This window comes from Scyliorhinus torazame, chromosome 6 (assembly GCF_047496885.1).
Source record: "Scyliorhinus torazame isolate Kashiwa2021f chromosome 6, sScyTor2.1, whole genome shotgun sequence".
NCBI classification, from domain to species: Eukaryota; Metazoa; Chordata; class Chondrichthyes; order Carcharhiniformes; family Scyliorhinidae; genus Scyliorhinus; species Scyliorhinus torazame.
This window is the reverse complement of record NC_092712.1, coordinates 93,018,948-93,036,237: the sequence shown is the minus strand read 5'-3', so window position 1 is coordinate 93,036,237 and position 17,290 is coordinate 93,018,948. Positions and strand designations below refer to the sequence as shown.

Here is a 17,290-nt window from a genome sequence, read left to right as displayed (position 1 = left end):
ACTCTTTCCCTCCGCACCGGCGGCTGTCAACCTCCGCAATGGCCGGTGCGGAGGAGAACCCCCCTGCGCATGCGCTGGGATGACGGCAGCATACGCTGGCGCTCCCGCGCATGCGGCAACTCGCGCCGGCCGGCAGAGGCCCTTAGGCGCCGGTTGGTGTGGCGCCAAACTCCCGGCGCCGGTCTAGCCCCTGAAGAGGATTCCACATCTTCGGGGCGGCCCAACGCCGGAGTGGTTCACGCCACTCCTCCGCGCCGGAGTGGCCCACCCCACCGGTACGCGGAGAATCCCGCCCCTCACATTGGAGACCCTCATATCAGAGATGAGGTACTTGGGGTGCATTTAAGCATGAAGGGAGATAAAAATAAACAATCTAGACACCTGACTATCTGGAAGCTAGTACTCCTTTCAATTGCAACCTACTAAAAGCTATTTATCTTTAAAAGTGAGTGGAAGCCTCGCAGATCAAGGGATCTGAGGGGGTTTAAAGCCTTGTAATGTGTTTTGCCTTTCTATGAAGTAACAGCTGCTGCTTTCTACACTTCTGTCTGAGGCAGCAAGTGTAAAAGGCAGGTAAGTGAGAATGCAGTGATTTTTCACTGTTTATGTCTGCGCTGCTCTTTGCTTTCCAGGCAGGGGTGACTGATGGGGGTGTGGGGTAGGGGTAGGGGTAGGGGCAGTTTGTTGGCCGAGCTGGGATGGATGGGCAAAATTAACATTGATTTGGGGTTGATGGGGTCCTCCGATGTACTTTCGGGGCACCTACCTTCTATACTTACCCACTTTACCCGCCACGTCAGGGCCACGCTTATAAATACTTGCACCAATCCACGCCCACGTGAATCCTGGACGAGAGGGCCGGAGCATCACAAAGATGTGGAGAATTGGACATCCAGCTTGTTAATCAGATGCAAATGGGCTCAAAGGACCATCTGCATCATCGCACCAGCACCGAGTGTGTAGCTTGTTGCCACCACTGGCGGAGGGACCGGAGCATCAGAACCAGATCGGCCCGACACTGATCGGGAACTCCACTCCCAGTGACAGCAGGTGGAGAGACCACACCTATATTTATTCCTTTGGCATGGGAGTCGATGAGTGAAAAGCTGTAGTCGGTCATGAGCTCACCAAAGTCCAAAGATATGCAGGTTCGGTGCATTAGCCATGCTAAATTGCCCCTTAGCGTCCAAAGATATGCAGGTTAGGTGGGGTTATGGGGATAGTGCGGGGGAGTGGGCCCAGATAGGGTGTTCATTCTGAGGGTTGGTGCAGACTCGATGGGCTGACTGACCTCCATCTACTGGATTCTATGATGGCCTGAAGTGGATTTTCAACATTTTTGAATGGAAGTGTTTTGACAGGTAGCTAAACCCAGAGATGAAAGGGAATATTAAATGTTGAAGAAATTGGCTCATTTTTCTGTTTTCTAGACATGAGGAGTGACAGATCTGTCTGACATGTTCCCATCAGCCAGTTATTTCTGACTTCTGAACTGTTACTTACGTATGGAGGGTAATCAAAACAAGAACAGAATATGGAGTACAGCAGATCAGCCAGCACCTGTAAAAAGAAATGACAGGTTAGCGTTTCAGGTGTAACCCCTCATTAAAATGAACTTTCCATCATTTGAACAGAATCCTTTTCTTTATTTTGTATAACCTTTTGTCTTAGTGTATGTTTTGTAAGGGCAACAAAGAATCCACATCGAGTTGGTCGAGAAACAAACTTACTTTATTTTACACTTGACTATAATGTACCGCTCCAGTAATTCCCTACTGGGTCTTCTCTCTAGTCGGTGCCTTATTGGCCGAGCCTATTTATACAATTGAACATTGTTAAGGATCCCCCATCCACTTATCGGGGTAGCTCGTATTCTGCAAGATCCACAGGGCAGTGAATCATCCCCACCCCATAATACCCGTGCGGGTTACAGCAGTGTGTTTATTGTTGTCGGTGTAAAGCACGTAATTCTATGCAATTACTTTCTGTGCGGGAAGGGTTGTGGGGAACATTTTGTAAGTTATTGCTCTTGAACTGAATCCTCACTCAGCAGAGGCCAAATTGTGCAGTCAGGCATAAAAGAGAGTGCATCTGATTTGTAATCCTCCCAGTTTTCCTAATCAACAGCACCATGCCTGAATGTCCTATCTGACCTTTTTTGAGCAAGACTGCATAGTGGGAGAACAAGAATGTAGAATTTAATCCATTGTAATTCTTGCACATTGCAGCAATGGAGTGTCAGAAACGTACGGAATTAAATCCATTATCAGGAATTGAAAGTGCAAGTGGAAGGCAGTCTATGTGTCGTAATGATAATTGACAGTTGGAGAATTCAACGTAAAATGCTTTGCTTTCACTTTCCCATTTATCCTGGTGCACTATTAACTGCTATTTGCAAAGCTTTTCATTCTCTGTTGTTTATTGAGAAAATTTGCATTGAGTTTAAATTCCCCTGGATTGAGCGCACAGTTATCTCTGTGTTTCTCTTGGCATTCTCCAAAGAACCTATTGAGATACTGCTTTTACTCCCTGTTTCAACTTCCCGTCCAGCAGAGTGGTCAACTTCCCGTCCAGCAGAGTGGTCAACATCCCGCCCAGCAGAATGGTCAACTTCCCACCCAGCAGAATGGTCAACTTCCTGTCCAGCAGAGTGGTCAACTTCCCATCCAGCAGAATGGTCAACTTCCCGTCCAGCAGTGTGGCCAACTTCCCGTCCAGCAGTGTGGCCAACTTCCCATCCAGCAGAATGGTCAACTTCCTCTCCAGCAGTGTGGCCAACTTCCCGTCCAGCAGAATGGTCAACTTCCCATCCAGCAGAGTGGTCAACTTCCTAAGCAGCAGAGTAGTCAACTTCCCGTCCAGCAGAATGGTCAACTTCCCGTCCAGCAGAGTGGTCAACTTCCCGTCCAGCAGAGTGGTCAACTTCCCGTCCAGCAGAGTGGTCAACTTCCCGTCCAGCAGAGTGGTCAACTTCCCGTCCAGCAGAATGGTCAACTTCCCGTCCAGCAGAGTGGTCAACTTCCCGTCCAGCAGTGTGGTCAACTTCCCGTCCAGCAGAGTGGTCAACTTCCCGTCCAGCAGAGTGGTCAACTCCCCGTCCAGCAGAGTGGTCAACTTCCCGTCCAGCAGAGTGGTCAACTCCCCATCCAGCAGAGTGGTCAACTTCCCGTCCAGCAGAGTGGTCAACTTCCCATCCAGCAGAGTGGTCAACTCCCCGTCCAGCAGAGTGGTCAACTTCCTGTCCAGCAGAGTGGTGGGGGTTCATCTTGGTAACTTCCTTTCCTGCTCCACTCATTATTTCCCTCTCTCTGCATTTCTTTCCAAATAGCTGTTCACTCAGGAATGAGGTGTTTGCCACACCCTCATTTATAGATAATTGATCTGCCACTATGGCTTTTATGAAAATTTGGCTTATAAATCATGACACCTTACCTCTTAGCAAAGCCTCTTCACCTGGCTGTACTTTCCACATCTCAACCCTGCCAAACTGCTGCAAATTACACCATGGGCACGATTCAGTGATCGTGTTGCGCCCGGCGCGGATCGGGGAGCGCCGGGTAAGTAGTGGGGGAAGGCAAAATTGAGATTCACACCAGGTGTGAACCATCTTGCGATTCACACAGCCCGCTCCCGATGGCGAGTTCCGAATCAGGCCCAAAAATGGAGAGAATAACATTAGACTTCATTTCAATCTCATTAACGAGAGCGAAGTCGAATGCAGCGGCCTCCTGGTAATTACCTGACTCCCCAGCGGAAAGTTACATGAACATTATTTCGTAAGCCTTTTCAAAAACGGGCACAGGGGGGAGGGGGGTGTCTTCAGGAAGGAGGGGATTGGTCATGGTCAGGGGATGAAGCGTTCCAGGTTGGGGGTTGCCCTTAGGCCAGGGATTGAGGGGCTTGCGTCTGTGAAGCCTTCGAGCCACCTTTAAAGCTGCTATTGGGACTCCTCCAACCAGCCTGCAGTCTCTGGGATGTTACTGACACCCCCTCTTGAATGCTACAGCTGTGTCCTGTTATCTGCATCAGCTTTGGGAGAACCTTGTCCAGAGGCTCGGCATCTGGCTGGGACCCAGCTGTGTCCTGGGATCCAGCAGACCATCGAGTGCTGTCTCCCTTGGATGTTCCTGCCTCCACCTGATGTGCATCCGCAACTGTGTGGTGTTCATCATATTGTTACCTCGAAGCCTGTCCACTAAAGTCATCCACTGAGGTGTGTGTTTCTGTGCTGGTAGAAGGTGTAGGTGATATCTGTGAAGCCTCACCAGTGCTCTGTTCTCCTCCTCGGTGTTCTCTTGGGTGATGGGGGCGGGGTGCGGTGAAACAACCATGGCCCGGCCTCATCAGATGGTGATCCTGCAAGACAATGGATCTGTGGTCAGTGAGAGGGAAGGATCATTTTGTCTGACATGAAAAACTTACTTGAAACATCATCTGGATGATGGGGCAGTGGATCTGCACCACTATGGTGCAGGCCAACATCGCTGTTGGTGACAGCTCTCCCCTCAGGCAACTCCATGATTTCCATGGCTTGTTCCTCATAGCGGGGAATCTCTGGGATCCCCCCGTCCGTCCACCTGCCCGTCTTGCCGCTTTCCCTTTTATTATGGGCTATCTTCTCCTTTGGATTCAAAGAGAGGACATTGTGAGCCATACGTTTGATGGGTCAGGGGGTCTATGGCAGGTGGCACGTATGGGCACTGCACCAGGACATGAAGGGATTGTGCTGGTGGGTGCCAAGGGGTTCTGAGGAACAAGTATGAAGATCGGATGTGTGGAGGGTGCGAGGTATCAGCCAGTCGATTGGGGGGAGGAGGTTTGTTTGGGAATTTGAGGGGTGGCAGGTGGAACTGATGCCAGGAGAGAGGTGGTAACTTACCCTTGTAGCTCGTTGGAAGTCATTGGTATTCTTCCAATATTGGACAGCGGTCATCCTTGTCATGCTGCCTGTACTGACAGTCGTTGCCACTGCCTCCCAGGCACCATTTCTGGCCCTGCTGCTGGTCATTAAATCCCCTCAAGGGAACAGGGTGCCCCACCTCTCATCCAAAGCGTCATGAAACCTTGAGCTTGGCATCCCCAAAACGTGCTGCCATACTTGTGTGTTGACTGGGAGTGGGTGCTGAGAGAACCCTTAAAAGCAGCTCCCTCTCGTTAGCGGCGAGCTGCTGAGGCGCGACTCGGGTGAATTAGATGGCGAGGGAGCCAGTAATGTTGAGACTTTAATGGGGACTCATTTTTGGCACCATACGCCGTTGAATACAAGCCGTGATCTTGCCAACGTGGCCGTCGTGAAACTCCCCCGCCAAACGTGCCCAATCGGGACTTTAACTTGAGTCTGCTGAATCGCGCCCCATATTTCACTTCTTGACATTGCTTCAAGTATTTCAATTTGTTACAATTTCTTGCTTCTCCTGAAAAATCCTCATTACCTTCTGCATCCCTATGCTTCATTTTAATCCCATCCAGATTTCTCAAAAGTCTGTGGATGCTGAATCAGTTGTAGCTTTCGAGACAGATAGCAGAGCCTTAGACCAAGTCACAAATTATATCTTTCGTGATCTTGATGCACCAATCCTCCTCACTCTAACCAATCTTCTGGTAGATTGACTGCATTCTTCTCTTTAAATTCCTCTTCTCTGTTGTCCAACAAGTGGGACTGCCCTTGCTTGGTTCCCCTTTCACAATCCAGTCTTAGCCAAGCAAACTGCAGGAATGACTTCTTTACTCTCCCCTGAGCCACCAACCACCTCTGGAGTATCCCAAGGATCAATCCTGACCAATTGCTCATCAATGATGCCTTGATGATTGTTCAAAAACATGGGGTCAAGTGTTGGCACCCACCTCTCTCTCTCGAATACTCCACTGCCCTAAGTTGTCTGGCTGCTTGTCGCATGTCCAACTCTGGATGAGCTGCTTTGTTCTTCAGTTAAACATACGCAAGACTAAAGTTGTCTTCTTTGGCCCCCACCATGAATTTCATACCCTTGTTACTGATTCCGTCTACTTCTGGGTCACTCTAAGGTCAAACTAGGCTGTTTGCATTTCCAACATCCTATTTGCCTGCGTTGAGACTCTGATCCCATATCCTTCTGTCACACAGACCATTAAACTCCTGCTCTACCATCACCCATCTCTGCCCTTGCCTCAGACAAACTGCTGCTAGAACTTTGATCCGTGTCCCTTCTTAAATGCCTCTGCTCAAAGACCTTCTTAACTCGCTTTTCTTTGACCAAACGTTTAGTTACCCCTCCTAATATTCTCTCCTTTGGTTGACATCAATCTCTGTCTTATTGTAGCTTTCTGTAGTGTCTTGGAACAATTTTCTGTTTTAAAACGCAATGCAAATACAAATTGTTGTTGTTGATTAACTGGGACAAAGGCAGCCTGTATGTAATAAATTGCATTTGCCTGGATTTACTGTGTTGCCTAAGGGTGTGGCAGAAATTAGCAGCAGGAGAAAGGAGCTGGGAACCATTGGAAGGAGGGCTTTGCAAGTGATCAAACTTCGGGGATTCCAGCATAAATGGTTGGAGGTCGAGGCTGGGGAGGATCCAAGGCCATTCAAGGATTTTCGGGAAGGAGTCCTCTTCCTTCTGATCACAAGGAGTTGGAGCAGATGTCTGCCTAACTTGGATCTACTGCCAGACAACCCACAGTGTGGGATATCCCCAATGTTTAATAATTTTTGCAATGACATTGGGCAGCAACGTTTGAATGTTAACTAGGCTGTAGTTTACCTTTTGCCTCGTTGGTTAATTTGGCATAGGGAGAGTTTAAACAGCAGGGCCACCGTCCCTGCTGGGCAGCTGGGGTGGAGGGGGCATGGGGAATTTGGGCAGCCAAAGGGCTAAAATAGATGCCTTGTTCGACTTGTAATTTGTTGCTTTTTGATCTCATAGCTGTCAGTGGATATTTGTACTGAGTGTTGATACCCTGAGATAGAGAGTAGGAATGGTAGATTGAGTCACCTGCACAACTGATATCTATCTGCTTTCATGGTCAGAAGATATTATGAAGGTTGCTTTGCAGATTGAAAAGTAATGCTGAAATTATGATCTGACATCTTTTCTCCAGGCTTCTTCCTTTTTACACCTGTTGTTCTGAAGCCACTAACTAACTTTTGCTTGACTAGTTCCATCTACCCATGCAATAGCTCGCCCAAGTGGCCATTTTTCAAACATGGGCCTTAACTGTGAAGTCTAGATTTTCAATTGGTGATAGTCTGATATTGTCATCGACCCATTAATGTGAATGGGTTTAGGTTATAGTTCAAACAATGCAGGCTTGTGTGTCTAGTAGTCTGTTCAACTGTTTACCAACACCACAGCTGATCCAGTGATCAACAAAACATTTATAAGGAGGGTTACTAAAGTGATCAGAAGCAGTAAGCTTTGTCAGGTTCTTCCCTCTCCCCTTATGTCAGCAACTAATTGTAACAGCTTGGTTTGCTGCCACTGTAGCTGAGATGAATTAACCCTGAACAAACTGGGAATTGAACCACATCTGTGTGGCTTAGTCAGTGTTTTTACTCACTGAAGCGAAATGTCTAAATTCATCTTGTTTAGTGTACACAAAGTAAGAGATTAGGCTTCATTAATGACTCAAATGTAGTTTTTGCTCCATTCTTTGACTGAAAGGGGAGGCAAGTATCCTCCTCCAGCATGTTTATCTCTGTCGTTACTGGGGAGTTGATCAGTTCAGGGAATGTTTTACTTCCACCTCTTTGTATGTCCTGTTCAAAATCATTTTGGTTCACTTAGTGCCTCTGGGGAGTTTACAGAGTAAAAGATTAGGCTTCATTCATAATGACTCAAATTTAGTTTTTGCTACATTCCCAGACTGAATGGGGTGTCTCTATGTAGTTAGCTACTGGGGGCTGTAATGTACCTGTCCTTATAGGCTGCTAACCCTACATTCAAACTAGGCTCATTTACCTGTTTGAGATTCCTTCAGTCCAGTATCTGCCCTTCGCACAGCACCAAGGTGACTGGACAAAGACACTGACACCCTTTATGATTGTGTCCATTGGACATATTTAACCGCAGTGCAGCATTTTTTTTTTAGAAAACATTTTATTGAAGCATTTGTAATTTTAATATTTTAACATTCTAAACAACCGAGCAGTCCGACACACGCAACAGCCTCACAGTGACATACCCAACTTCCCCCCACCCTACCCCCTGACAACCCATATATTAGATTCATTACCAGTATTCTTCACTGCCATGTTCCCAGCCGGCAACTCAAACTCCTCCTCCAGTTCATCCAGGCTCGGGGAAACCCTCCTCAATGAAGAGATTCCCAAATCTCTCAATCCCTGCCCACTGCCACCTCCTAAAGCCCCCGTCCAGCCCCCCCGGAGCAAACCGGTGGTTATCACAGACCGGTGACCACACAGATGCCTCCTCCAGTCTCATGTGCTGCCTCGATTGCCCCCACATTCTCAGGGCTGCCACTACGTTGGTGGAGTACCGAGTTGGCGAGAACGGCAGAGGTGCCGTTAACCGAGCCTCCAGACTCGTGCCATTGCAAGATGCCGCCTCCAATTGCTCCCACACCGACCCTTCCCCCACTACCCACTTCCTAACCATCGATATATTAGCCACCCAGCAATAATTAATAAAGTTCGGAAGAGCCTTGCACTCCTTCCCGTGCCCCCCTTCCAAAAGGACCTTCTTCTCCCTCGGGGCCTTCCCAGCCATATAAAACCCAAGATCTCCACGAGTTCCTGCCCGAACCCAAACCTTCCCAGGACATCCCGCAGGTCCTTCTACTTTATCCGATTAAAGGTTTTTTCTCCATCCATGGCGACCACCACCACGACCCCGCGCCCCTCCACTGGCATCATTATTGCGTTTAGGAGCCGTCTAATGTGGGGGGGGGGGGCGGGAAGCGCTCCTTCACCAGGGGGGGCCTCAGATTGGGTCTGGCCCGCGACCGGGGCCCACCGATCAGCAGGCCTGCCTCTCCAGCCCCGGCCCTATTTTATTACGCGGCCGGCCCCTGAACCCCCACGCCATGTTGCGTCGGGGCCGGCGCGCTGAGAAAGTCCTTCGCGCATTCGCGGGTTGGCGCGGCTCAACTGCGCATGCGCTGGCTGGTGCAGTGCCCATTTGGCTCTGGGAAGGGAGGCTGGAGCAGCGTGAACCACTCCAGCGCTGTGCTGGCCCCCTGTGGGGGCCAGAATTGCTACTGCCAGTGCCCGTTTTGCACCGTCGTGAAACGCGCAAACACTCTGTCTCCATTTCGGAGAATCGCGCTCTGGGTCTCTGGATTATTTGTCCAGTGACAATACCACTATGCCACTGCCTCCCTGCTTGGCTTATTCTCAGTTTCCAGAAATGCTAGTGCCGAGTCCCAAAAACAATTTGTGAAGTGTTGAGGGTTGGTGTGAAACACTGAATTAATAGTGCAAATGAGCGGTCAGATGTGGATTTCTAACTGGTTCCTCATCCAGTGAGAGTTGCCAGTCTTGTCTGGACTGAGGAAATTCTGCCGATACACTCGGCCATCAGGAAAGCATTGCGCTGGCTGGTCAAGGAGACACAGCCTGAGTGAGTGAGACACAGACAGAGTGAGAATTTGGTATTTTGGTGCAGTGAGGTAACCAGGAAAGGTAAGTGGTTAATCTAATTGTGCTGTTTTTCAGTTAAAAGCGCAGTGTAGATTAGTGTCTGATTGGCTGAAGCTGCGCCCACCCTAATTGCTGAGAGGCAGTTATCTGGCAGTCACCTGAGGCCTGTTAAGGGGCACAAAGGTACACATTGTATTCTTCTCTTTGAAGTTTTAGTGTGAGTCATCCTAAAATCTGTATAACAGTCAGACAGAAAGCACACTTAGTAAGCATTGCGCTGGTCAAGGAGACACAGCCTGAGTGAGTGAGACACAGACAGAGTGAGAATTTGGTAATTTGGTGCAGTGAGGTAATTCGGTGAAGAGTGGGAGAAGGTGCTTTTTCCCGACTGTTTTGTTCTCTCTCTTTCTTCGGGCCTAATTTTGGGAGCCGTTCGGAGGAGGAGAAGCAGTCTCTGTGAGTATAAAAACGGTAACTTCCTGTTTTACAGTTTTCCCCCCCAAAAGTGACGTCAGAGGGAAGCTGTGATCTGATTGGTTGATAGCAAATCTGCCCCAAATTTGAAAAAAAAACAGCTAAACTCGTAAACTTAAATTAAACTAATTAATTAATTAGTGATGGCTGGTCAGGTGATGTACTTGAGCTGCTTGATGTGGGAGCTGGCAGATCCCACTGCGAGCTGCAGCGACCACATCTGCAGTAAGTGTTGGCTGCTCGAAGAGCTCCGGCTCAGAGTTGATGAGCTGGAGTCTGAGCTTCAAACACTGAGGCACATCCGGGAGGGGGAGACTTGCCTGGACACTGTGTTTCAGGAGGCAGTCACACCTGTCAGAGTAAGTAGTTTAAATCCTGCCAGTGGCCAGGGACAGCAGGGTGTGACTGCAAGTCAGGCAGGTAAAGGGAACCAGCAGTCAGGAACTCAGGAGCCTCAGCCCTTGACCCTGTACAACAGGTATGGGGCACTTGCTCCCTGTGTGGATGGCGAACAGGGCTGCAGGAAGGATGAGTTAGCTGACCAAGGCACCATGGTTCAGCAGGCCATTCAAGGGGAGGGTGTAAATAGGCAAGTTGTAGTTGTAGGGGATTCTATTATCAGGGGGATAGATAGTATCCTTTGTGAGCAGGATAAAGAGTCCCGCATGGTATGTTGCCTGCCCGATGCTCGGGTGCGGGACATCTCTGACCAGCTTGAAAGGATCCTGGAGAGGGAGGGGGAGGATCCAGTTGTTGTGGTCCATGTCGGTAAAAACAACATAGGCAAGTCTAGAAAAGAGGACCTGTTTAGAGATTATAAAGAGCTCGGATTCAAATTTAAAAAAACAGGTCCTCAAGGGTCATAATCTCCGGATTACTGCCCGAGCCACGTGCAAATTGGCATAGGGAGGCAAGAATAAGGGAAGTTAACACGTGGCTGAAAGAGTGGTGTGGGAAAGAGGGGTTCCTTTTCATGGGACACTGGCATCAGTTTTGGGACAGGGGGACCTATACCGTTGGGATGGTCTCCACCTGAACCGAGCTGGGACCAGTGTTCTGGCGAAAAGAGTAAATAGGGTGGTCAATAGGACTTTAAACTAGAGATTGGGGGGGAAGGGAAAGTCAGGGAACCAAGAGGTGAAGTAATCAGTGGGAAGCTTACTGAAATATCTAAACCCTGGCACCTGCAACAACCATTCCTGTCTCTGCTCTATCCATGTCTCCGAAATGGCCACAACATCGAAGTCCCAGGTACCAACCCATGCAGCAAGTTCACCCACCTTATTCCGGATGCTCCTGGCATTGAAGAAGACACACTTTAAACCACCTTCCTGCCTGCCGGTACACTCTTGCAACTTTGAAACCTTACTCATGACCTCACTACTCTCAACCTCCTGTATACTGGAGCTACAATTCAGGTTCCCAATCCCCTGCTGAACTAGTTTAAACCCTCCCGAAGAGCATTAGCAAATTTTGCCCCCAGGATATTGGTACTCCTCTGGTCCAGGTGTAGACCATCCCGTTTGTAGAGGTCCCACCTACCCCAGAATGAGCCCCAATTATCCAGGAATCTGAAACCCTTCCTCCTGCACCATCCCTGTAACCACGTGTTCAACTCCTCTCTCTCCCTATTCCTCGTCTTGCTAGCACGTGGCACGGGTAACAACCCAGAGATAATAACTCTGTTTGTCCTAGATCTAAGTTTCCACCCTAGCTCCCTGAATTCCTGCCTTCCATCCCTATCCCTACCTATGTCGTTGGTACCTATGTGGACCACGACTTGGGGGCTGCTCCCCCTCCCCCTTAAGGATCCCGAAAACACTATCTGAGACATCACGGACCCTGGCACCTGGGAGGCAACACACCAACAGCGAGTCTCTCTCGTTCCCAAGAATGTCCTATCTATCCCCCTAACTATGGAGTCTCCAATGACTAATGCTCTACTCCTCTCCCCCCTTCCCTTCTGAGCAACAGGGACAGACTCTGTGCCAGAGACCTGTACCCCATGGCTTTCCCCTAGTAAGTCCCCCCCCCCAACAGTATCCAAAGCAGTATACTTGTTACTCAGGGGAACGACCACAGGGGATCCCTGTTCTGACTGCTTCCTCCCAGCCCCTCTCACCGTCACCCATCTATCTTCATTCTTCGGAGTAACTACATCCCTGAAGCTTCTATCTATGACCACCTCTGCCTCCCGAATGATCCGAAGTTCATCCAGCTCCAGTTCCCTAACTTCTGCAGGAGGAACATTGCACTACCTTCCCTGCCATCCCCTCTAGATTAAAAAAAAGCTTACCTGTTATTCACTCTACCCCTTAGGTTAAAGGAGGTGGAAGAGTGGGGGACACTACAAGTGTAGTGTCTAAGGTTTAGAAACTGCCCAACTTAAATACAGGTAAAAAATAATACACTTAACCAGCAACCACTGCGCCCCACACAAAAACAGCAATCAGTTGTTATTGGCCTGTGCAAACAATTTAAATATTTACTACTTACCCAGCAGTCACTCTGTCCTCAGTCCGACTGGATTCAGCTGGAAACTCCCTACAGTAAGTTTAAAAATGTTTTTGCTCCCCTTCTCAGCAAGCACTCACTCAGCAACCTCTGCGCCCCGCAAGATAACACCTGAGGGAAAAGAAAAGAAAAACTACTTACCAGTCACCAGCCAATCACTTACCTGCAGGCTGTGACATCACGGTTCAACTTCTTTCTACTTCTACCTGCCCTCGAGCCTTCTTTTTGATCTTTACAGCGGTTGTTTTTTTTGGTTAGAGGAGGGGGTAGGGAGGGAAACACTGAAGAAATGTTTTGTGTTTAAGTGTCACTTGACAACAGCTCCTCCACAAACCACCTTCAAGTTTGGGTGACCACAATGCACGTATGCAAATTTCCCCTGTAACAGCCATCAGCAGCTCTGCTCTACTGGCATCTGCTGGATGCTTGCCTTCGTTGAACACCTAGGGTCTCTTGCTCAGGTACACCTTCAAGTTAGGGTGTCCACAATGCACGTATGCAAATTTCCCCCGCAACAGCCAATCAGCAGCTCCGCTCTACTTGCCTCTGCTGGAAGGGGCAAAGCTTTCTGATATTTTCAAGTCTGGGTGGAAAGCTAACAGTTTTAACTGGTTAATTACAAATAGTATTCAGATTACTTATCAACTTGGGTCACATAGTTTGGTCCTAAGCCTTATGTTCTAAATAAGTGGATCATGTCTTTATAGAAAGAGTCGCTTCTCATATAAGGTAAATAGAAACTATTGGTGAGGACTCCTTAGTAATTTGATTTGGAAGCCTGTAAATAACCATGGTGATCAGTCCTAGATATGGACTGATGGGGGTGTAGTGGTAATGTCACTGGATTATAATCAGCATGCCCTGGCTAATGTTCTTGGGATATGGATTCAAATCCCACCATGGTAGCTAGTGGAATTTAAAGTAAATTACTAAAAATCTTGAATTGAAAAGCTCAGTAATGATGACCATGAATCGACTCGTAAAAACCTGTCTGCTCACAAATGTCCCTTAGGAAAGGAAATCTGCCCCTTATCTATTCTGGCCTACATGTGACTCCAGATGCACAGTAGTGTGTTTGATTTGTAACTACCCTTTGAAATGGCAATGGTTCAAGGGCAAGTAGGGGTGGGCAAAAAATGTTGGTCTTGCCAACGAAGCTCACATCCCACAAAAAAACATACTCGGGTTGAACCTAATATAAAATTTTGATAATTTTTAGGGTTTGATGTTGATAACATCCATTGACTTTATTTTTTAACCACAGATTAAGTTAAATTGTTCAACTTGAATTTCTGTTCGTGATTCAATGGGCAGTCAAGGCAGTCAGGAGGCTTTGCAGCTGTTTTTTGTGAGGAACTGCAGTTAATTAGTTTACAACTTTGTTAACTGAGTTTATCTTATGAACTTTGAATAAATGGTTAAAAAGTAGTTTGAACTTCGGATGACTTTACCTTGAAACAAATCCCATGCATTGATTTAATTGATCAACCATTCTTTCTGTTTTGACATTCTGATCAGAAGTATTTAACATTCATTTTTAATGGTTTTAGTATTTATAATGTGGAGGTGCCGACGTTGGACTGGGGTGGGCAGACTATGAAGTCTTACAACACCAGATAAAGTCCAACAGGTTTGTTTGGAATCACTAGCTTTCGGAGCACAGCTCCTTCGTCAGGTGAGTGAAGAGGTGGCTTCCAGAAACACATATATAGAAAGTCAATGATGCAGGATGATACTGTATGAGTCTTTGCAGGTAATTAAGTCTTCACAGGTCCAGACGCTGCAACTGGAGAGAGGGATAATCACAGGTTAAAGAGGTGTGAATTGTCTCAAACCAGGACAGTTGGTAGGATTTTGCAAGCCCAGGCCAGATGGTGGGGGTTGAATGGAGTGAGACATGAATCCAAGGTCCGGGTTGAGGCTGTAGTCATGCGTGCGGAACTTGGCTATCAGTTTCTGCTCGGTGATTCTGCATTTTGTGCATCCTGAAGGCCGCCTTGGAGGACACTTACCCGACGATCAGAGGCTGAATGCCCTTGATTGCTGAAGTGTTCCCCGACTGGAAGCGCCATATCCCATTCTTATGAGGGCCTCTTTCAGCATCTGTCGATGTCTGTTACGTTTGGAGGATTGTAAGTTGCTTTAGGTTTTTCATAGGTGTTGGGCACCATAGTTGACAGTTTAAAAAAATAGGTCAGCCAGCACAAGAGTGATGGGTGAACCGGACTTGATGTGAATTAGGATAATTGCTCAACTTTCCTGGTAGGGAAGATTGTATATTAGGGGGTTGGATAGGGTGGACAGTGAGAGCCTTCTCCCGCGGATGGATATGGCTGGCACGAGGGGACATAACTTTAAACTGAGGGGTAATAGATATAGGACAGAGGTCAGAGGTAGGTTCTTTACGCAAAGAGTAGTGAGGCCGTGGAATGCCCTACCTGCTACAGTAGTGAACTCGCCAACATTGAGGGCATTTAAAAGTTTATTGGATAAACATATGGATGATAATGGCATAGTGTAGGTTAGATGGCTTTTGTTTCGGTGCAACATCGTGGGCCGAAGGGCCTGTACTGCGCTGTATTGTTCTATGTTCTATGTATCTGTGGCTGCTGTGCTATCTAAATGTGTATTTGCCTGCACGTTTTGAAAAATCATACTGTATGGGGGGGTACTGGTCCATAGCATTTTCTTCCTGTTTCCTGAACACAACAATCAATCATTGATGCATCTTCATGAAGTTAGGAGAAGTAACTACTGAGAGATTACTTCAAGGGGAGAACTTGTTTTAAGTGTATAACCTTTTAGTCCAGCATTTGCAGGAGGAGTTGAAACCCAAATCCCTGTTGAATAATTAGCTGTTAGTTCCTGCTGTTAGAACATTTCAAGTACACTTGACCACCCAGTGAGAATTCTCACATACTTTCAACCTGATGGGGAAATAGATAGCCCTGCGGTATTAACTATGATCATCATAATGCATGTATCATCAAGAAAGATCCAAGCATAGATGAAGGAACATTGAACATTCTGCTAGAATCTTTCCAATGTAATGATTATAGAATCTTTCCAATGTAATGATTATCGTGTTTAGTATATTTGATGTTATTTTATGGAAATGGCCAACACTCTGTAGCAGTTTTTGATATTTTGCATATTCATTCCAGCTTTTACCTTGATGCAAAATATAAACTTTTTAAGATGATTGATTATCAAATAACTTCCAGGGAGCAGATCGAGCTACTCCAAGTTGCAGAGTTAATGCAAGCAGTTTGGAAACCTAACTCAATTTACTTAATGTATTTGAGCCGCGAGGAGGAATTATTCACAGTAATCATGAAACTGAGTGTTCTGCTGGATCCCACACCGAACCCGAGAAACACAAAAGAATTTCCCTCCATGATTTTAAATGCTTCGAAACCACCATTGTCAAGAAACAGAGTAAATTTTCCCAACTGTGTAGGCAACACAAAGTAAGAAGGATCAAAGTATATGTTGAGGGCCGCATATAGTTACTGGTGAATTTTTCTAGGAAATGGGATACTTCACTGGAAAAAAACTGGAAAAGATACAAAGAAACACTTGGTTTACATGGGTTATTGGAGATTGTGGACTGCAGTGTTTGAATGTAATTGAAACTGAGTTTGAATTCTTTACATTTGTGAGAGCAAACGTATTCAACGGTATTTTAATGTGGGAATAGCCCATGTAGCTGGATCAAATTGAGCCTTTTTGCTTACTCTGTTGTTGCAACACAAAGTAATAACCTGTTTTAATGACTGCTGTGACTGGGTTCATTTGATGAGCAGCCAACAGATCTGATAATTGGACTCTTCCGATTGGATCAAACATGTGCATACATAATCATTTATTCATTGTCACCTGATGTGTGTTGTCTGTTCCCTAGCGGGGTGGGGGGGGACCTGTTGTAACAATGGAAGTCTTTGTTTCAGTGGTGAGAACTTTTAAAAAAAGTTGTTTCAGGAATTAGCTGAAAAGATAGCAGTGCTGGAATGATGGCATAAAAGAAAATAAGTGTTGCACCGAAGTGTGATTTTTAGTTTTTAGATGTGCTGATTCCGCGTAGATTTCAGCTTACCTTTGAAGATGTAAAAAAAAAGGCTAGAAAAGAGTAGTTCATCCAGAAATGGTAAACTTTGCAAGAAAGTAGTCCTGTTCTATAAGTGGGAGCAGGTAAGTTCTGGTCAAATGTGAATCTTGTCCTGAATGAAATGGAGGATGGTTACAACTGTTTACTTTCATTGCCCTTGTGTTGAAGTGTAGTGGGTGAAGTGTTTTGTTACTAATAGATAAAATGCAAATCATTTAATAATTGTGAATTTACATTTATTTTTAACCTGAAACTGAAGTTTGTTAATGCCGGTGACCGCTCAACACAGCCAGGCTCCTGGCATCACCCAAGCCTGAAGGAAATAACAAGTGATTAAAGTTTCCACTTTTGCGTTCTAACATTTTGAGTTCAGGCCTGTGGATTCTAGACCTGAACTTAAATTATGTGGCATTTTTTTTCAAACCTTTGGGCAGCACGGTAGCATTGTGGATAGCACAATTGCTTCACAGCTCCAGGGTCCCGGGTTCGATTCCAGCTTGGGTCATTGTCTGTGCGGAGTCTGCACATCCTCCCCGTGTGTGCGTGGGTTTCCTCCGGGTGCTCCGGTTTCCTCCCACAGTCCAAAGATGTGCAGGTTAGGTGGATTGGCCATGATA

The 17,290-nt window shown here is 46.9% G+C and overlaps 1 protein-coding gene across 15 annotated transcripts in view; it reads left to right on the top strand.

The window, feature by feature from the left end:
- The window catches only part of LOC140424893 (sickle tail protein-like), a 931,095-nt gene that overhangs the window by 523,466 nt on the left and 390,339 nt on the right, over nucleotides 1–17,290 (top strand). Inside the window, exon 1 of one of the 15 annotated variants that reach the window (XM_072508480.1) lies at nucleotides 16,738–16,756. The exons of the other annotated variants lie outside the window; for them this stretch is intronic. The gene's annotated coding sequence lies outside the window, so the exon portion shown is untranslated. Of the gene's footprint in view, nucleotides 1–16,737; nucleotides 16,757–17,290 lie in introns of those variants that run through there. 15 annotated transcript variants of the gene reach the window in all.